Below are 23,105 nucleotides of genomic sequence, written 5' to 3'. Positions count from 1 at the left end.
TGACATCACGACCCTACTGATCATTTTTAGGCACGTATGGTCCTGTCAAATGACCAGATTGTCATTTCATACTACAGAATTGTGAGTACTAAAATGCTTTACATAAAGCTTGTTATATAGGCATTGGCCATATGCTGAACTGAGACACACAAACCCCCAAAAAACACACACACACACACACACACAGACACACACACACCACTCTGGCCCGAGTGCTGTTATATGCATAGACATGGTCCATCATTAGGAAACTGCCACAGGCCAGAACTTGATTGAGCTCAATTGTCTCAGCCGAGGAGCTCCAATGCGTTAAATCTGCGCTCAATTTAGGATCAATTGCTCGCTATATTCACGTCAATTAGCATGAGATTCCAGTGAGTCTCTCCTTTTTTCCCTCTCTTAAAGTGGCGTGACTCCGAAGTGTTGACTCAGGATGGAAATCATTCATGCCTTGCAGTCGGAGCAGCATTCCTGGTAAACATTCCTCCCTCATCCGTTCGCATAGAGTGCAATGCACATATGTAGGCCTACGGGTCAGTTTCTCATGTCCATAATGGGACAGCCATGGTGTACACACGGCAGATGATGTTCCATTACTGGACACATATTAAAAGTCTATATGCTGTTGGTGTTTGTCCGCCTTAATGGCTCGTTAAGATTTTGACTCCATTCGGCTGTTTTCTCCCTCGGTCATCCATCAGCGAGAGAGAGTGAAACTTGTGCTCTTTCAAAGAAGAAAGCGCAGCATGAAGTGATTAAAACAGAACGTACTCCATTTAAGGAGTAAAAAAGAGAGGAATACAGAGAGGGGAAGAGGGAAAACAAAGAGAGAGAGAGAGAGAGAGAGAGAGAGAGAGAGAAACACAACACAACGAGATATGAGAGACCGATGGGGTGCAGAAACCAAAGGATACCTTTCACAACAAACACGACATGAAAACGTAACACCGAGCCATAGAGTGGAGCTAATCGCTAGAGCAACTTCATAGTTCAGTCCAAGGCTGAGGCACACTGAAGGATGTTTACAAAGGAAGCCCTGATAGGCTTTTCCTTAAAAGTCTGCTATTGAGAAGGGAAAGGGGGGGGGGGGGGGTTGTGCGATAAAGTCTCCCGGAATAGAAGTCTATTTGCATTACCATTTCATGCCATGCTAATAAGACGGCTTAGTCCTCCAGTGGCACCACAGCGCCCGGTTGTAGTCGGCGAGTCTGAGTTCATCGAGTCCACTGATTACACCCACTGCCGAAGCAGATCGGTTTCCCCTTCACGAGCAGGCCTATGGCAAACCACTTGTTATTACCCCAGTTGCAGTGCTTAACATGAAGTCTGAATTATTCATCCCAAGGTTTCCTCTCTCCCTCGCATCCCAAGTGGAGACGCTAATAGAATAATTTACCACCTTTTGAGCAAGAGGAGCCCGTCCGCTTGTGCGTGAAGGACAGACATTCAAAGGCCATACGAACTGATTCATAAGAACCGCCGCTCATGCTACGAGACCGGGACGAACAAATATCGGCGCGGAGCGATTCTAAAACAGATAATTAGCGGTAGGTCATTTCGCAATGGTTGCCAAAAATAAAGCATGCAGGAGCTACGTGACAGTTTGACCTGCATGCTCACTGGAAATACATCGTTGAAATTGGTCTTTCTTTTTTAGTCCAGAGGGGGAATAAGAGCTAGTTAAACACCCCTCCCCCCTCCCTTGTAGAAGTGAGAGGGTCATTGAGAGTTAAGAGGATAGCTGACTACAATAACAGATGACTTTGAGCAGCTCGGGACTATATTAAGATAAGAGGCAGCCATTTGAATGTGACTTTATCTGGTGCAAAGCCCTGGATGCAGAACCTCTCATCCATAACCCACACACTCCCCACACACTGACCCCACTGTCCCCTTGCACAGCTCCATTTCAAAGGTAATATCGGGGGGTACGGGGGCCAAGTGAGTGGCAGAGGTCCTGATTGAAGATGAAATCATGCCTATTTTCACAAACTCTGTTAATATTTATAGCCAGTTTAATCCTCTCCAACTCCTGGGCCTCTGTCTGTCTGCTGACCTCCCCCAGCAGGAGAAGGCCAGATAAGGCCCTGAGACAGGAGGGACAGCGAGATGAGAGGAGCGGAGCGCTGGGTGGCCAACTGGGCTCTGAAGTTTGAGGGGACTTATTGCAAGCTAACTGGCCATATAATGAGGTAGGTCAGAAAGCGGAGCTGGACAGCCAAGCTTCAGACATAATTTTTTTTAGTCTTGGATCTCCTTCACGTGCGAAAACAAAGTGAAAACAAAGCCCATGCCAGGTCGCTGAATGACCATGGCTGCACCGGACCACAGGGTTCCGGCGTGCTCGCCGGCGTTGAGCGTGTGGAGCCTGTGGCTGGGAAGCTGTGTGCACAGAGGGGCAGATCGTCCCAATGTCGGAGCTCAGTAAATCCCATCCAACTCTCTCTGGCTCATCTGTACCATATGCCATCATGCTCTCCTCTCTCTTTTTAATCACTTGTTTTCCCACTCCATTGTTTTTCATGTACTTTCAGTAAGTTTTAGCCTAGAAATCTAGACGCCCCCTAGCGGCAGCAAATGTAATTTGCAGCCAGGATAGTCTAGCAACTCTCCGTTGGCTTGCGAGCTATAAAAAAAAACTTCTATCAGGCCAATCACATCGTGTATAGAGTCGGCGACGGTTCCGCATGAATTTCCTGCTACTTAAAAACAAAGAAGATGAATGCTGCTGCTGGCGAACAGCGGTCTTTGAATCGCGACTCGAGTGAAGCATTTTTTAAATTGCCAAAAGTTTGCTCAACTAGCCAACTAGCTCCGCTGGTGGGAAAATGCATGGGACTCATGAGTTGTAGCGCCATCCTATTGCGTGCAGAGTAAATTTGAAAGACAACCGTTCATCCCGCCCCATTGGATTGAGCAGTGCCAATGGTAAGTTCAGAGACCCTATATCTTGATGTGGGTCTGGCTCGTCAGGTTTTTTTAGGAGGAGTGAAAAAGTACAGGTTTTGTAGCTAATACAGGGAGGGAGAAAAGGGTCTAGAGAGGAACGGAGGAAGAGAGAGATGGAGAGAGAGACAGATTCCAGAAATTCTTTCAAAGTGTTTCCCTTCATTTATGAGCGGAGATTCATTATCCAGAGAGCGGCGGTTCCTGCCAGTCATACTGCCATTGTAATTTCACTCCAGCCTTGGCAAAAACAGTAATTAAGGAGGCCCGTGTCGGACTAGGGACAGTCCTCCTCCTCTCTGTGTCTGTGAGCTGCTGGAGTCAGATGAGTACAGACAGCCTCTGACCACTGCTGCCTCCACTGAGACTGTATCTCAACAACTGGAAACCGCTCCGGATCATTCCGGCTCAACTCTTTGTGAAAAAAAATGCACCTCAAAGAGGACTTCAAGGCAATGGTACGCTGTACAGAAACTTCTCTCTCTCTCTCTCTCTCTCTCTCTCTCTCTCTCTCTGTGTGTGTGTGTGTATTTATGCATGAACACACAAACTATCCATTTTCATGACTTTTCCAATAAACTGTTTAAGTACAATGTGGAGTTGTTTTGCTGTTTGATGTGCTCTTTTTAAGACATGCCTCAGAATTATTCTTTTTGTCTTTTTAGAACTTGTCAGGCATGCCATTCTGCATTTAACTGAACAGTTATAGCTTCCAATTAGCATTTTACATTCGATGAAAAGTTTGGGGCAGCCTTACTTTGTACTGCTTATGTGGGATGTTTATGGCCATTGTTTCTGGACATTCCCTACTAATAGTGACTCGCTGGCAGTAATTTGTACACTTTCTTCCGGAAGGTTCTTCTTGAGGCTTCCAGAAGTTTCCCCTCTCTGACTTACCAGTCACTTTCTTTAAGTGGGTTTAAGTGAGTAGAATGAACAGGAATGGGTAGGAGAGTGCAGGTTATGACATATAGCACTTGGACCTGATCAGAATCATTCAACAAGACACCATCCCCACAACACACACACACACACACACATACACACACACAAGCAAAATACATTCCAACAAATGGCCCTTGCTGCACTATGCACTCCGAGGTCTGCACATGTACAATTGGGTATTGCAAGCGCTGAGAGGGGGCCTGGGGACCAATCAAGTTAAACGCCGCTTGATTAGCATCCCCATCGGACCCCATAATGACCCGCTGGCGGGACAGGAGAGGAGTGTTTGTGTGTGTGTGTGTGTGTGTGTGGTGGTGGTGGGAGGGGGGGGTATGGGGGGCTCAGCGTCCTCGTTTCTCCCAAAAAGAACAGGTTCTGCTAATCAGACCTGCCCAGGGCTTGGGCAGGAAGAACTGTCCTTGACATGGCTTCTTGATGTATGCTTGAAAAAAATAGCACTTCTTTAAGTATTGTTTGATGTGATTTCATGTGCCCTGATCTTACCTTTTTTCCATCCACTGTTTCCTATTTTGTGGTGTAACGACTGCGATATATTGGCATCCTATTTTTAATGAGGTTCCCATTCCTTTCCAAGAGCTTTTTCTGCTTTTGTACTTGTCTGCGGTGCCGATCATTACATATTGATTTCTCATGTGAAAGTCTTAATATTCTAGAAGAAGCAGATCAATGCATTCAATTAAGGCCATTCATCACCCAGACAGTGATTGAGACCAGCCAATATCACCAGAAATATGCTGTAGAGGCAGGGAAAGAGAGAAAGAGAGAGAGAGAGAGAGAGAGAGAGAGAGAGAGAATAGCAAATCAGCACAGGAGACGTTTATGATGCCTCTGGCTAACTACAAGACTATACGACTATAAGATCTTTTGAAACGCTTTATTTTATATGGTGAGCTTGAATACGGTCACTAAACAAAACACTGTGAGAACAATTCCAATGTCCAATTCCGACCTTTAAACATTTGCTTTGTCCAATTGCTTTGGACTTGGGCCTATTCCCACATGCTGTTCAAGCACCATAAAGTGATGATTTTAGAATAAACTCATCCATTCATTCTTTCATTCATTCATATTGTAGACATTTTATCTAAAGAACATGGTTTCTGGCACTTGGCCTTACCAGTTGAACTAGAGTACAGACACACACACACACACACACACACACACACACACACACACACACACACACACAATTACACACAAAACCACATGCACTCCCATAGCGAAGGCTAATCATAGTACATGCCCTTATTGTATTATTCTAAGAGTTATTATCAAAATCATCTGAAGGGAAACATGTTAATCAAAACACTGCTAATTATCAGGCTCATTTTTACTGAGGCATTTGTGTACTGTAACGAAATTGTACTTTTCTAAAAAACCTGGCAACCCTCGCCGCATTCTCACCCATGCTGACACTCTAGGAATGATGAATTCCGACCCCCATACACAGTATACAGTGTGGCCTGAAATATGTTGCCCCTATATAAACATTTATGTTGGACTAGAGATGCAATGCATCAATGCAGATAGCATCCTTTTAACGTCTCACACGGTTTGTAAAATACTCCGTTATCCGTTAAGAGTGCTTTTTTGTGCAGGCAAAAAAGAGAGTGATGCAGACTCAGCTCTGTTGGGGGGGACTTTTGTCAACATAATGGCACTTAAAAAACACTGTTAGGCAAGCATATTATTTAATATGTCAGCCTACAGAATGCTCTAAAGGTTTACTGTCATCATAAGAAAGTGAATCAAGACGTAAAAATGTTGATGTTCTAGGAAGTGGATTAGCATGAAGGATGGCTATGGCGATGGTTTATCTTTGAGTGTTAGTTATCAGGGACAGATGGAGAGTGCTCATGTGTTTGCCACATAGTTAATGTTTCCGTTTGCACTGCAGAGGAAGCAAACACATGACTATAAAAAGTCAGTGCTTTAATTACCCATCATGCCTCTAGGGCACAGACGCAGACACAGAACCGCAGCGCTGTTACATCACAGGGGCCTGTGCTTCCCAGCAGCGCGACAGCAGAACCGTCTGACAAAGCGAAACATTTCAGATGAGTTCAGGTGGATCACAACATCCTGTATTTTGCATGTGCATTATCGTTTGCTCGTGTCAGTTTTGTTTTGAACTGATTTTGTGCCTGTGAGTTCTGGAACATTCCTAGAATGCAAGAGTAGAGCCGTGGCCACACACCCATATGACTCCTATTAACTCTGAAACAGGAGGAGAGAATCATGTGTAACCTGCTGTAGGCATTGGGCATGCCCCCACTGTGTCTGCTGTCTTAACACTGGGGAGGGGGGTTACACAGATGAACAAACATACCTTCAACACACACACACACATACACACACACACACACACACACACACACACACACAGACACACACACAAAACAAAACAGCACATGCACATTTCGAGGTCTGAGCATGTGAAAGGGGCCTGGAGTCAGAAGCCAGTCAGACATCCATCTGCCCTCTCCCCTCACCACAGTGACCCCAGGTGACCCCAAATGACCCCGGTGATGCTGTCCTCTCCTGAGGCTTGACTTAGGGCTCAGACAAACGTGACTGGACCAGGGGCCCAACACCCACCTGTTAAATACTGTAAACTTCACACACACACACACACACAAACACATGGCCATCCGACTACATTGCTAACCTCAGTGCAATTTATCCTGCACAGCCCTGCCTAAAATCTAGTCTAAATGATGATCTGCAGGAAAAGATTGGCTATATTTTGAGCAATCTTCCTCTAGTGAAAAGAAATGACTTGCTGCTACTGGCTTTCGCTGCTTAATTGGTCCCCTGGAAACTTCCAGTTTTTTGGGCGGATCTCACTCGCCGAGTTGAAGTCTGGGATGAGCGAGAGAACTTCGGGGTAAGAGCTCTTGTTAGAACCGAACACTGTGCTCACTCTCATGCATAATTTCGCATACGCTGCCACTCAAAAACCCCACGCTGCATAGCCCCGTTCTGTGTGAAAAAATGTAGAGGGGGCCAAGCCCAAAGGATCCCAGGGCTGACGTGGATTATGTAAGGTCAAACTGACAAATGGTCAGTCAGAGAAAGTCAGAGACGCTGGGTTAGTCTTATTCATTAGGGGGGATTAGGGAGACTGGATGACAGACACTCAGGAACCCAAAGGCATTTCTAGAGGTGGGGGCTGTGGGGGGTGCGGTGGACAGGACATTGGAGCAGCTTTGGTGTTTGGGAGGAAAAAAGAGCCTCCAGTCCTCCAGGAAGCACAAATCCAGTGCATGAGATATTCCCACTGTAATTAGTGAAATCTGTGACTGCTACACGAGAGAGAGAGAGAGAGAGTAAACTCAGAGTTTCACATTTTGTCTGAAAAGTATTGAGAAATGCTTGCTTCTCAATTCATAACCAGACACCATTCCACACAGCACTGAGCCTGGTTGTATTTGAGCAGATCACTGAAAGAAGCTATAGGAAACAGGGCAAACATAGGAGTCTCTACTCTTTAAGGGTGTTACAGTACACCAACCAAGAGTTCTGTGTGAGGGGCCATCAGAAGCACTGCCGTAGCCCTACACTACCAGGAGATATGAAAAAGTCAGCCCACATCATTTCCCCCTATCTCTCAGCATAATGACTCTTGGGGCTTCATCAGTACTGAGGCCATAGAACTGAGCTATGGTGGCCGATGAACCTCTTTATGAGAGTTTAATAGGTGAAGACCTCCATTGAATTCCCATCACATCATAGAACCTCCCTGGGTAAATGGACGACTGTCTAATTGAATGGCTTCTCACTTCATGTGGGGACTAGGTGGGAAGCACTGGTCACTGGTCACTCACCACCTCACAACTGGTTCATCAGTGCTCAACAAAGCATAGCAAAAGGCTGGTTGGAGGAGAGTACAGAGAGAGGGGTGTAGAGTGAGGCCCCCCAAGTCTGCTGACAGCAAAGATAATACTACGAACACACACACACACACACACACACACACACGCACACACACACACACACACACACATTTTTTCAGGTTCCTTTTCATCCCACATCTCCAGGCAGCTGACCATTTCAATGATGACAGGTCTGTTCTGGTCAGGTGTGGTCAGAGGCCTCCTCCGCATCCCTCCCCACCACGTCCACCCAGCTCAACCCACCCTTGCCTCCACACAACCCTGGGAGGACCGCAGACCAGGCTGGCCTCTGCTATCAGGTGTCCGTGACGACTCGCATTAGCGCAAGCACAAACAGTTAAATATCAGTGGGTAATGGAGGGCCTCCGACATCAAAGGGGGCATCAGATAGAGAGAAAGAGAGAGAGAGAGAAAGAGAGGGAGGAGGAGCAGAGAGGGGGAGAGGACAGAGGACCAAAATGAAGGTATGGACTGCCAGCTCAGCAGCAGTAATCCTACATCCACTTAAGAGACAGCACAGGGAATATATATTTTAACTAGGGTGAAGGAGAGGTCAAAGTGCTTAAGGTGAGCCCTATAGACATGTTTACTATCTGAACATATGGACAACTCTCAGTATTGAGACAGGGAGAGGGAGAAAGAGAGAGAGAGAGAAAGGCTATTTCACTTAAAATGGGTGAAAATGCTTGTTTATGACTTGCCCCATCTGTCAAATGGCATTTGTGTTGAATTAGGCACATGTAAGCACGGACACAGATCACAGACCATGGCACAGGCTGCCTGTGTGGGCAACGAATCATAATAACTGTCTGTAAATGAATCGCTGCAAACAGCACAAGGTGGCTGGGTAAAGGTTAAAATGGGCCACCATTCAACAAATGGGAGTAATTAAATTGCGCTGTTTTTTTCTCCCTCCCCAAGAGTGACATGTAATTAAACTAACTACATTTCCTTTTCATTGCCCTGCAGTTGAACTTGGAAACAGCATATTAGTATTGTTTGCCTATTCTGAGAAGCAGTCCGTACTGACTTTTCCTTCGAAGGAAATCAGATCAATAGCATACGACATGGCACATTTTCAACAATGAAGACAGGGTTAAATTCGCAGAAGTCCAGAGGCTGTGACCTTTCTCTGTCTCTGTTCACTGCATGCACTGAGGGATGAGAGGAGAAAGACAGCTGTGAATGGCAAAGGACGCAGACTGCATATTAAATGACGGACTGTACACGCACATGGGCGCATCACTCAGGCTCTTTCACTTCCATGTCAGAGGTCACATTCTAACCTCAGCAGGTTCAGTGAGAGGGATGTGCAGCGCAGGGTGTTTGTGACAGAGGAAGAAATCATCATTTATCAGCATCAGGGTGTCTGGAGAAGACTTACGACGAGGGTTTGGGGAATTGCATTGGTCGGGAGAGGAGAATTCCAGGTGCGGCATGTTTGGAGAACATTCCATGAAGCACATGTCTCTTTGTCCATAGCACAGTTCAGCTACTCTCTCTCTCTCTCTCTCTCACTCTCTCTCTCTCTCTATCCTATTTCTCCTCTCTGTCATCCTCTACCTCTGTCTCTCTCTCTGTCTCTTTCTCTCTCCTCTTTCCCCTTTGTCACTCTCTCTGTCTTCCTCTCTCCTCTCTCTCTCCTCTATCAGTAATCAGATTGAGACATTCAGTTCAGTACATTCAGCTCCTAGCAATAGATTACAATTAGCACTTTCATCTATCATGGTAATATAGAGATCTCAAGCGCACATCCAAATCCTTTGACCAACTGTTGGCTTAATGTTGGCTTCCAACAGAAAGCTCGAGGGAAAGCTTTGCATATATGCATACATATTCCTGCTTTCATATCATCAGCATGAAAGGGCCTCTTATAATAATCGTGCAGGGGTGGCAAATAGCTTATCTACGCTCAATTACATTTCTGAAGACGCACATGTAGTCACGATTTGCCAGGAGGAGAGGAAAAAGCACAGAGATTTGCAAAGCACCTGTTACATCAAACAGATTTCTAACCCCCGAACAAAAAAACTCGAGGAGCAGGTCAGAAGAGGACTGGCTCTGGTGGGGTCATTGAACCTCCCCGACTACAAGAGGTTTAGCAGGGACACATGTCCTAAAATAAACTTATCGTGTGCGTCTTGTGCCTGGACGCTTCCGCGTTTGCTTCAATTGCTGGACCCCCTTGCTGCCAGAGAAGTGCAGTGCTCCCAGGGTGATTAGGGTTGACCATCAGAGACCGAGTGGGGAAGGGGGGGGGGGGGGGGGGGGTCCAAAGACATGATCACAGCACATCTGAGTGACTCTATAAGCTTCCCACTCCAGGCCATTGAGCAATTAAGTCACTTACTCGTGGAGAGGGCCCATAAATTTAGAGAGATATACTGTAAAGCACACCTGCGTTGAGACACACAGGCATGCATTGCACACACACACACACACACACACACACACACACACACACACACACACACACAGAGAAGCCCACAAACATACACACATAATATCCACAGATGTGCACAAACTCACATGTGAAGACTTATGCAGACACACACACATCCTTACTCACAAACAGACACGAGACACGTTCAGAAAGCTCAACTGCACCCAAGGCTCTCCCACTCTTTCTACTCTCTCCCTTTTTGGCTACCTAATACCCGAGGAATGGCCAAGACAAACACGCTCGCCAAGCGCAAGATAGCACAGGGGTCAGGGGCCTCGCTCCTTCCAGCTGTAAAAGGGGAAAAGAGAGAGAGAGAGACAGAGAGACAGAGAGAGAGAGAGAGAGAGAGAGAGAGAGACAGAGACAGAGAGAGAGAGAGAGAAAGAGAGGAAGGCCAAGACTGAGATGGAGGGAGCAAGAGAGAAAAGTCCAGCTCTCTACTGCACGTGTTGGAAAGAGTCACTAAATCACTGTCGTACCCACACCTCGTCAGTCATCCACCAGCAAAACAACAAAAGTCATTTCTCACGGTCAGCGTCCACCACTCACATGATGGAAGACATCACTCTGGATGATAGTGGACGGCCAATAGCTACAAGCAGATCAAAAGAAGAAAGTTAACGGAAAAGCGGAGTCATGATAATATAGTGGCATCTGTAAAAGAGTTTAAGGTATTAGAGGCCGTGTTAGCCATCGACTGTAATGGAGGACGATAGAAGGACAGACCACTTTTTTAAGAAAGGTCCAGTACCAAAGGGATGGCACCGCTCCAGCTGGATCCCACACAAATGAGATGACGCCACTAATTATGACAATCACACTGAGGTTTATCGCCAGCGGATGGGTTTTGTAAAAAAGAGAGAGAGAAATTAGATGTGTGAGTCATTTTGCAAAGTGACTGGAACGTTTCAATTCAACAGCTAGGGAGCCGTCCATAAAATCATCACTTCAGAGGGGAGATGAGACTAATGACATCATCATGACCTCAATTCAATTGGAAGGCCTTTGTATCGCCCTGGTGCCTGCTCTGCTCAGGCGAGCCGAACTCTCCTCTCTCCTCTCCACACAGCCTTCAGGTACAGAGTTGCTTTTATTTCGAAGTCTTCCACGACTCCCAAAAAGAAAAAGAAAGGTGCTGGCACAATAGTTCAGCATCACAAAATTGAAGAGATTCCAGAGATTGAAGTTTGAATAATTGGCATATTTTCACACTGGATAGTTCTTTGTAACTCTGTGAATTAAGAGTCTCCGCACTGGGAGAACGATTGAGGGCACAGACATGAAATCACGATGGCTATGACCGTTTGACTTTGTTGTTCTTGAGAGCATGGCTCTGGTCGAGTGTTTGTCATGTCTAAAGCATTAAATCGTGGCGCAGACAGAACACAGTGGACCAGACCTTAGCATTTTCTAATGGACCAAAGAGAAAAACAGTCTCCCAGCAGAGTTCTCTTTTTCACTCACCCGAAAGGGTCTAACACATGCGTGTACATTAATATTACTGAGGCCTATGAGTGGCTGTGTAAACATCATGCGCATGATGTTATTCTGGGAGTGAATTAAAAAGTTTGCTAGAATAATGTTGCATGTAGTACAATGTCTTTCCCACACACAAACACACACACACATACACGCACACACACACACACGCACACGCACACGCACACGCACACACACACGCATACACGCACGCACGCACGCACGCACACACACACACACACACACACACACACACACACACACAGTGCCAGGGACACTCAAAGTACTAGTAAGAATGGAACGGAGGAGAAAAGAAAAGGGGGGGGGATGTCATGAAAAAAAGAAAGAGGATTTATCCATGAATCACAGGACTCCTGGGCCTCTGTCTTGCCAATAAAGCAAGAAAAAAAAAAAACCCACCCCGACTTAAGCTCACGAGCCTCTTCCCTGGGTAAAAGTTAAAAGTTTCAGTCGTCACATGATGCAAGGAACGGGGGTCTGCAAAAGGCCATGGATGATAAGCTGATCAAAGCTTCCTAAAGTGGATTTGGAGATCCGGGTGGGCCCCACGGCGGAGGCCTGCATCGTCCAGGGCCCGGGCTCCAGCTCCGTCTCCAGCTCATGCTCGACCTGGAAAAGCGGATCGGAGTGGAGCGGGATCTCTTTAAGCCTGGACTCGGGACACGAAAAGACAAATCTCCTGCTGTTATACACATTTACCCAGAGCATTTCCAAAGACGGCTGATTGCAGCTTGATAAAGATGGAACAGGACAGTGAAATTTAACTCGGCCCCACAGACGAAGCATTAAGTTTCCTCAAGTCACCTCCAGTAAGCTGTGCCTTCTCCAAGTGTTGCAGCATCACCCTGATCTGCTCCAGATGATTGTGACAACAGAGGAGGCAAGCATCTGATCTGGCTTCTTGTGCAGAACCGTCTTTGTTGGCCTCGCTTGCGTTCCACTTCTACTGGTACTTAGTGCGTCCTCCTACTGATGCTCCGGCTCCAGCAACACACACTTGTGCTGGAGTGTGCCACGCTGCATGTCCTGCTCCACGTATTGCAATGACACAGGGAAGTCACCGGGAGTCTGACTGCTTGATGATGAGGATCCTTTTGTTCCTCTGCCATTAGCCCCACGGTGCCAAGAGCAATGGCGCTATCAAATCATCTGCTGTTTTTAGCTGGAGGCTCCTGGAGGCCCGACAAGATGCTGTCTGTCCTTCCAAGGACATTACCAGGACTTCACTTGCTTTTCTCGCTCTCTTTTCTTTTTTTGCTTCGTGTCCCACACGGGGTGCCATAATCAAGCTGAGCCAGCGATCCTATTTAGTGTCATGTTTGTCCCAACTCAGCACTTCCAGTGCAGTGACAGGCCTTGAAAGACACCTAGAGAGCAGAGGAGGGAGAGAGGGAGAGAGAGGAGCCTGTGGAGTCCTCAAGAGATGATGCACATCTTATTGGCTTTGTCTCTTTTTATTTTCGTCCACTTTGTTGACTCTGCACACACACACACACACACACACACACACACACACACACACACACCACTGCAACATGGTGCCTGTGGGTGTATGTGTGTATGTGTGTGTGTGTGTGTGTGTGTGTGTGTGTGTGTGTGTGGTGTGGGAGTAATATCTGTGGATGTTGTCCTCAAGAGACATTATTAAGTGCTGTGTAGCAGTTGCTGGGGAAGGTTTAATGAAGTCGTTACAATGCTATATCAATAAGTACAAAGTGGCAAAACAGTTTCCTTGTCAGTCAGACCATGCCATGGCCAGCTCAGCAACTCCAAATAATAACTTTCATGTGATGTGAAACATTTGTCTTCACTGCCTATGTCAAGATAAAGGTACAGTGTTCTCTGTTTCTGGCCATATAGTCAGAGTTGATATAAGTGTAGCCATAAACTATTGTGACATTAGTAAAGTTGTTGTAAGTTGGTGGAGACCTTAAATATACCCAGTTCAACTTATCAGCAAATGTCTTTCACAACTTATCTTACAATAGAAGCATCTGTATGGAGGAGAGTTATGGGGTTACTCCCATAGACGAATCCAACCTGTCAGAGTTTAAGGAGTGACATTTATAAGAGGAGATGTGAAGTCCCGACTCCCATATATTTTGCTCGAGACGAAGGAAAACACAGGATGAAGGAACAACATGCCCTTGTAAATTTCTTCTCCAAATACATCGCTCCCCACTGACCCCTTTGGACTGGCCCGTCACGTTGGGTTAGGAGGTCAAGCTCAGCTCACCGTGCTCTCTGTCTGTCTCTCTGTGGGCTGGGGAGCCCAGTCACACTGCCCTGCTGTTGACCATAGTCCCTGCTTTACACGCCATTGAGACGGCATCAACCATGTGAACAAATCTTAAAGTAGAGTTGAAAAGAAAAAAAGAAAAGCGGTAAAAGCAACACCAGAGGAAATGACAAAGACTCAGCGTTTGGGAACGTAATACCGAAGAGCAACAATATCCATACAATAACATCTGCCTGCATCAGATAAGATGAATAACATGCAGTGCAGTGCAGTGCAGTGGACACTTGGTTATGTTTATTGTGGGTATTGCATGACAACGTGACAAGTGATCATCATAGCCCTGCAAGTCATCATTTTCACAGGGCTTTGACACAGGAGCTGCTGATTAGCCCACGGCACTTAAGGCTCCTCTTGTTCTTTTGACATCCTGAAAATACCACGGCTGCCGCGTTCCCACCAGGCTTGAGGCTGAGCAGGCATCAGTCTTCGCTGGAAACCAGAGCACTGCCGTTTACTTAATTGCATGTGTAATGGCTTCGCTAGCTCCTCCATTTAGCCCTGTCAGCCCTGTTGTGATTCAAGCAGGGGGAGAGACTCGTGGAGGCAAATGAGGACTGCTTGGGTAAGGTGTCTTCACTTCTGCTCCCGAGAAGAACTTTTTAAAAGGTCGTAAAACTTGGAAATTGGGAGTAAATCGAATCCGATGTCCATGCTATTCATCTAGTGGTGCAGATTACGCATACCCGCACGCACCCAAATGCATGCATGCAATCTTGGGAAAGGAGGGTGTGTATATGACTTTTCTGGCTTTCCTGTTCAGATGCTAAAAAAAATCTGGCACCTTCCCCAGGGTAAGAAATCATATAGTGTATGCTATGACACCTGCAATAAAATCCGTTCTGCATTTGACATATAACTTCCATATGTTCTTGTGCATGGTCTGACTGCAGACTTCTTACACTCAACTCTCTTTTCCAATTTGGACCAACAATACAGAGAGCGCTCTGAGGAAAACTGTTTCAAATAAGGGTTGACAGGGGGGAAAAAACAAATCGTTGAGGCAGCAAGACAACCCCTGAAGTGTATCACAACCCTGCTGATCGATCATGGCAGAGCTGCAACAGTGTCCATTACCCATTACAACTATTCCATTACATGGCAAACGTGGCCCTGGTAAAAATGTATCCGATTTAAGCCACTCTGCCAATATATCAGTGTGGCACGGCGGGTCAGATTTAGGGGCCTCAGCAGGATTTCTGCCTGAGCTCATCACTTTGTTCCCTCACGCAGGCACAATCTGATTCTCCAGTGACCACAGACACGCACAAACACACACACACACACACACACACACACACACACACACACACACACACACACACACACACACACACACACACACAGACAGACACACACACACATACACACACACGCACACACACACACAGCTCAGTTTGACCCCTTCTATAAAACTCTGCTGGGGTAGCATAGTCTACAATGTTTATTTCAGTCCAAAATCTTTCATTACGACTGCATGCGTGAGTTGGAGTTGGATTGCTTGTGTGTTGTTTTTCTGCATTGTAACTGAAGCTTGAGCATGGGTAGGAGTCCATGCATGTAATTCCACTTCCTTCATTTTTCTAATAAAGGCCCAAACATTCCACTATTTTTACCATATTTGTACAGCACCTGGAGTTATGTCAGTCTGGAGGACAGAAACTCTTATTATGTAAACTCTTTGTTTAAAAAAAAAGCTGCTTTCAAAAACAGGACATCTCATGATCCTATTTTGAAAACCCTTGAGTCACGGGCCCTCTGGTCCACTGGGTTACTCCTCAGCTGGAGAGAGTTAGGCCTTGGCTCGTGGAGAAGTCGTGAAACCCAAGCCTATCCCATCTTCCTGTTTTGGCTCGCCGGCCCACTGTCCTGGGCAGCGGGTACACCGGCTCCCCGCTATCAGTCTCCGGATCAGGAGAGCTGGCCGCTACAGTTATTCATCATTCTCTCAAAGCACAATAAACAAGACCTCAGTCCCAGTATCACATGACGGCAAAAAGAGAAGAAAAAAAAAGACTCTCAGATACTGCTTTTAAAAATGTATTTAGTTCCCAAAGCCACACCTTTTTCTACTTTCAGAGTTAAATTAAAAATATACCTCAGTTTTGGACTTGGACATCTGGAATATTAGCCATTAACCTATATCTGACCATGACCTACAAAAAATACGAAGGGACGCCCTATATCCACGTTTGTTCCACGCGACGGCGTGCGGCCCACTAACATGCATGGGCTGATCGATCGCAATCATCTGTCTTGAAAAGAAACAGGATCAATGGGGGAAACACACACACACACACACACACACACACATACACGCCATGAGTTAATCCATCTTGGTTACACAAAAACCTGGAGACCAGGCCAAACGTCCAGTGGGAATAAAGCGCTGCTGATTGTTCGCCGTCACCTTGTGGCTGTCCGCTCCAGTGCCTACCACGCCGCAGGGGCGCCATTGTTCCCATCGTGAGGCTTGCTCCACATGTGTTTTTCAAAACGCCGCTTATCGGCCCAACACACTGTAAACGGGCTCAGATAGCGGGTGAGAGAACCCCTCAGGAATTCAGAGGCTATTAGGCTATTAAACAACAATATCCTCTTTCCCTGAGCACGATGCTCATATCTCCATGTCTTCCTCTCCACTAGGTTTTTTAATCCACTCTCTTCTGCTTCCCTTGGACCATATATGTTCATGTTAGACATGCATCCTAGGCTGTTGTACACACAAAAACACATGCTATCACTTGTAGACAAAGCCATGTATGGTCACACACACCTCTGAAAAAAGGGCAGACAAATTATGCCATCTCTTTCACACACAATCCCTTTCTCTTAATCCCTTTTTTCACATGCGGTGTTATTAAAAAATACAGTACTATCACATACACACACACACACACACACACACACAGGCACACTAGCTCTCTGGTGGCCTCTGATCTATGTATGGCAGTCTGGAGGAGAATATTTCCTCCAAGCGATCGGTTGTGCTGGCAGACCCTCCTCCACACAAAGAGAGAGAGAGAGAGAGAGAGTGGCTTTAGTGGCGTGATGGATGGCTCCGCCGTCCACTGGAGCAGCTAAATGACCTTGCACTCAGTCACGTGCCAACAGGAATTACCATTACGGCCCGCTTGAGACACGGTGTGCGCAACAACGCTCTCAACCATGCTGGTGTGCATTTGTGTGTGTGTGTGTCTGTGTGTGTGTGTGTGTGTGTGTTTGACTCTGCACACACGAGAAGATGAGGGTGTCTTTATTTGTGTGCTTACTCAAAGGTTGATGTGTGCATTTGCATTTTGCATCTGTGTGCGAGAGTGTGTGTTTTTCATAAGTGTGTGTGTGTATACAGTATGTGTGTGTCTGCATGTGCATATGTGTTTGTCTTTCAAGTGTGGCAGATCGTCAGATGACTGCTAATCTTGAGCTTAGGGTCATGACGGGGCATTATTTAGTGCGGTCTTTAAGGCCCTGTCATCGCCAGAGACCATGGGGCACGCTGTTCTCATTAACACTGAGCCCCAACTATGTTCCATTGCTTAATCTGCAAAAAAAGCTTTAAACTTTTATTTAAAAAGAGCAAGAGAGCTTCGCCTTAATGCACTAATAAAAGCGGTAAAATGGCAATTGGCCTGCTTGTTGCAATGCACGCAGGGCCAGTAAATTTGCTTTGAATCTACAGGAATAAACCGACAAACACTGAAGTGAAAAGAAATTTCATATTCCATGTAGCTGCATGACGGAAAACTTTTTAACACACACTAGTGTTATTACCCTCAAGTTATTATTCTAACGGCACTTGAGGACGTTTTGAAGTTGTGAAGTTGGCAGTCTTAATATGACTACAGTCCCGGATTGTTTGGAAAAATACATATAAGAATAGTGCATGTGAGCTCTTCTGCACCTATAACTCTGTACTGTGACGACCAATGAGAGTGACTCAGCCCCCCTAAGGCCCTTAAGAAGAGGAAGCAGAATCGTGGCCCAGGAAGCAGAATCGTAGTCCAGGAAGGGCGCCTATTGTTGCGTCCAAGGGAGCGGATGCAGAGGTCTCGCCGATACAGGCCTCATCTGGAACACGGAGCAACTGTCCTCCTCCTCAAGGCGTCTCCCAACATCTGAAGAGACGCTCCCTTACACTAGCACACACCTCTTGCTAGGATCTATTTTTAATAACCTGCAGTTCTATTATCTCATAACGCAATATGTTTCCTCCACTGGCTTTGCCCTTGGCTCAAGCTTACGACACGCATTCCACTAGCGGTGCACACTTGAGTTGGTAAACCCAACACTCGGCTCTGTTGTTCATTTTTGCAAACATTTTTGTTGGCTTTTTCTGCAGTAATCAGTTTAACAATGCGGAAACAATGAGATCATAACTTAACAGCACAATATAATATGCACAACAAAGAGGTTTACCTGGACTGCGGAACGTTGAGGGAGCGTTGCATTTTGGAACTAGTTGTCATAAAAGACAGACAATGAAGCCCAAATTGCGCCAGAGGGACCTCAGAGAAATCATAACTCTGGATTATGGGGTCACGATAATCATTTACATGCAACTATGGCATCTCAATTACAGAGTTATGGCATAGGCTTCTCCCCCTACAGATTAGCCTACATAAAGCCTTGCTGTTTCCTTCACATACAAATGCACCAGGTCTGTCTCGTGACTTTCCACAGCGAACATGTCAGTGGGGAATTACATCGGATCAGTTTTCCTTCTCTAAATCCAAACCCAGACAATAATAAACTAGGATCTGGACTGAAAGGGGAGCCAGGAAGAAGCACTTCTGGACTTTGCCAACATCTTTTTTCTTAGAACTTTAATCTCTATAACATATTTCAGTTATTTAATAACTGATTTATGTTGCCCTTCCCACCCACAGAAAATTAATCAATGAAAATCACAATTTTCTCAGAGATGCCTCCCATTGTACGCATAATCATAGTATTATGTGTGCTGGGCAGGATTTCTATTGTACCTCTACACAGGGTATATGTGCAGAATATCAGTTTGTTTTCCTTACTGTACTCTATGCAGGAGTTCTATAGTGCTGTTAGGACCTGCGGGGGCAACAGAACTGAAACTAAACAAGCTTATGAACGAGGCGTCGAAGGCACGAAGGCAGCGAGCGAAGCATGAATCTCATTTTACACCTCATCTCAAAAGATTCAATTAAGCCTCCCTAAGCCCTCAAAGAGAACCCTCATTTTATACATAAAGAGATTTGTGTCAGCCACGTTTGGACGCCATGCAGCATTGTGTTCGCATGTTCCATGGCACCTTTTTAAAAATTCTATTTTACTTGTTTATTTATTTGGTCTAAGGTGCTTTGAGGCGGTTGTGGGCGGATTCCAGAACATAACAAGTGGTTGTCTCAGTTTGGCGACGGTACATTTTGTGGAGCTCCTTTGGGGGCTATCTGCTGCTGATTGGCACTTCTTTTACAGAGGGAGGCTTAGGCATGACAGACACAACAAAGAGTGTCAGTCAAAAGATGATGATTAACAGCAAATCTTCTAACCACATTGTACAAAAAAGACTCCTTATGTAATTTCATGTCAGGAAACTGCCAAGACACATTCCAACTGTGAACATCACAAATGCCCACTCTCACACTCCCAGCAGACTCATGGTTAGGCTTATGTATCACCAGAAAAGCTTTGTCTCCTTACGGTAAGTTACAAACATAAAAAGTTATGTTTATACACACTAATTAGCTTAAATCATTACTTAGATTGAATTATAACTCAACAGCAACAAGTCATTTTGTCTTTATTTACAATTGATCATGAGGTAGCAGTGGACTCCAATTATTTCAAGAGCTATTTCCATCAGCACAAATCTGTTACGTGCTGATCGAGTGTGACTCAGTTGCGAAGTGTTTCAAAACGCTGGAACCAAGGCTGTAATTGATACAACATGTAGCTGTACGACTGAGGGGAAATTCACATGCACTTGACGAGCCAAAAAAAAGACAAAGAATTTGACAATATATTTGCGCCCAAGGGCACACAACTGTTGCATTGTAGCATTTCTGCTTTAGGAGGACAACACTGAGAACATCCCAGGATGCATTGGGCAAAATGGAAACAGACATTCTTAGCAACAGTTCACAGACTTTTGTTTGTTTGCTATTTAAGATAACTCATCTAGACCTATCATCACTTCACATCTCGCAAGCTGCAGTCTTTTCCCCTCCAAAAATCAGCCTAATTGCTTCTAACAGTGTAATAAGATTGTTCCGCTCGCAAAAACAAGAGAAAAGGGAAAGGGAAAGCTGCAATTGTTTTGTTGCCTCGGTGTAGCCTATCTGCATCAGCTCATGAGGTCGCTTTCATACGGTGCACTTTTGATTCCCCACACAGGGGCTGCCCTCGGAGCACAGAAACGATCGGGCGGTGATAATTTCAACACTCCGTTTCGACATTGGGCCTGGCAGCAGCGATTAGAGACATCACGTAGGGAAGGCAGCCACTGCCACAGATTTGTGAGAGAGACAAAAAAAAAAAAAAAACAGACAGACTGCCTTTGATTCTGAGGTAATTTCAGGTAATGGCTTCCAGATTAGGGCTTTTAGGTCAGAGGAATTTGGGGAGAGCACGGATGGCTAATGTGGCATCTCATGGTCAACTTCGGTTAGTCACCTTGACGTTTTCCTCTACCATGCCCATGTGTTTCAGTCTATTAGGTGTAATGAGTGATGTGTAAGTACTGTGTGGATGTGCATACGTGTGTCAATATGAATGCAGTTTGTTTGCTTTCGCAGTGTGTCTTTATGTGTATGTGTGTGTGTGTGTGTGTGTGTGTGTGCTTTTATGGTATGTGAGTAGGAGGATAAGAGACAAGCAATAAACAGAGAGAGAGAGGAAGAGAGAGAAAGAGAGGGAGAGGGGGAGAGAAAAAACAAGTGGCCGAGAGAGTGGAGAGTGCACCATCTGAAACTAAACAACTTAAAGCCATTTAAAAACGTCTGGGTCAGGGCCCTGGGAGGGGGACATCCACAGCTGTTTCAGAGCCTGGCTTCTCTCCCGTCCTCTTGGAATGTGCCTGGACCGTCCATCCTCCAATGAAACTGGGGCACTCACTTCCATGCCTGTTACCTGTGCTTTATTAAACTCCTTATGAAAACATACATCCAATAACCCAGCTGACAGACACAGAAAACACTACTAATCAACGCTCCCCATCTTTTATCTTGATAAAATTGAATTTAGAAATATGGCGGAAAAAAACTCATATATTTCTGCCAAGCATATCTGTGTTTACAATGGGTTTACCAAACTCCAAACAAACCCATTAGAGAAAGCCTTGAGTGTGCACATAAGTTTACTCAATGGACAGAGACAATATTTAAGCTAAGCTGTTTACATGGCTGTGCGCTCTGGTTAAAATAATATTAGTTTGCGCTCCTAGAGTCTACATCAGAGTTGGCCTATTGAAAGCATACTGGGAGTCGTCATCAGAGAGTCTGTTTATTAAATGACTGCGTCATGGTAGCCTGCTGCTACTGAGATCCAGCGTCCACACAGGTCATGATGAAAGGTACAGACACAGGCCAGAGAGGTCAAATGGAGGGGGCACATTAAGGGATGAGGGTCAGCATCACAATTACATTTCTGTATAGGAAGAAAGCGGATGCCTTTCTTAAAAGCGTGTCTCCTCTCTCTCTCTCTCTCTCTCTCTTTCTCTTTCTCTCCCTTTCTGTGACCTCTCACCTCTGGCAGGGGAATGGTGAATGTCACTTAATCAAACCCACCTGGAGACACTGGGAACAGAACGAGACGGGGAAAAAACGGAGGCTGCGTGTTTACTGTCACCCGCCATGACGAGTGATGTCCATTTCCGTCCACACATCCTCCATCTTTGCTCCGCTGCTCCCATGTCCCATGTCTGTCTGTCAGCTTCTACAGATGTTCTCCTGACAGACCCTCAGCCTCTGGTATCCCTGAATTAGAGTTACGATTTTGGACGACTGACGGCATCTCATTCTGGCTGAACCTAACATGTCTGGACGGACGTCGTTTTTTTGTGTGTGTTTTTTTTTTGTTCTTCTTCTGAAAGTATTGAACCAGTCTCAACATCTCACAGAGACCATTCCTGCATTGGCAACGAAATTGGAGCCTGAAACTAGAGTTTTCACTGGACTGTAAGCTGGGAGAGCTTAAAAGGCCTGAGCTCCCCCCCCCCCCCCCCCCTCCCTCTCAAGTCCCTAAATCAATGGCCTCGTGAATGTTTTAGCACTGGCCTGACGAAGGCGATTAATTATTGAAGCGTTTGATTGAAACTGTACCCAGGGAGCCGGGATAGAGAACTGCGCTGGAGTTTCCATACGGACAGAGTCAGCAGGGTAAAAATGCCTCATCAGTCAGCCATGGCTGGGGGCGAACAACACACACACACACACACACACACACACACACACACACACACACACGCTGACACTGAAGATGTTTGCACGACCAGGGAGAATTTGAATCCTCAATGGACAGGACAGAGAGTTGTCATGTCAAAGCAATTCCAAAAACAGATTGTCACATGGTCGATCGAGAGAGGTAGCTGTTGTGGTAAGAAGACTTTTGTAAACGAAAGCAGTCTCCTCCACATAATCACAGATAAACAAATTTAAACAAAAAACAACAAGGAAGACTGTGGTAACCTGTGTGAATGTCTTATCTGTGCATTTATTGTGCCAGTAGAGATGAGTGGAACGTGAAATGGTGCTTTTGGAGTAGAGAGAGGTTTGGTTTGGATCCTCACACGGAGTCAGCGTTCCCTGGAGGCTGCGACTGCCTCACTCTCTTGCTCAGACTGCAGAGCGGCTGAGGAAATTACCTTCACATGGCTGGAAAAGTAGCCTTTCCTCCTTTTCACACAGAGAGAGAGAGAGAGAAAGAGAGAGAGAGACTCTCCCTATCATTCACACAGGGGCCTGCAAAAAAATGACCTATTCACCCAAGTCTCAGCGGAACACACCTAATGCAAGTTCACTCGTTTAGTGCTTTGCCTTAAGGTCACAAAGCAGAATTCTGCACTGATGTTGAAGCCCACAAT

At 45.8% G+C, this 23,105-nt stretch overlaps 1 protein-coding gene across 1 annotated transcript in view; it reads right to left on the bottom strand.

Annotated features, from left to right (window-relative positions):
• The window catches only part of dchs1b (dachsous cadherin-related 1b), a 96,097-nt gene that overhangs the window by 27,350 nt on the left and 45,642 nt on the right, over window positions 1–23,105 (bottom strand). The window lies entirely within an intron of this gene.

Source organism: Alosa pseudoharengus, unplaced genomic scaffold, assembly GCF_046254945.1.
Source record: "Alosa pseudoharengus isolate Yale_2024_CS ecotype anadromous, Long Island Sound unplaced genomic scaffold, YU_APseudo_1.1 YU_APseudo_1.1_scf_8, whole genome shotgun sequence".
Lineage (NCBI taxonomy): Eukaryota > Metazoa > Chordata > Actinopteri > Clupeiformes > Clupeidae > Alosa > Alosa pseudoharengus.
This window is presented reverse-complemented; position numbering and strand designations above follow the sequence as displayed.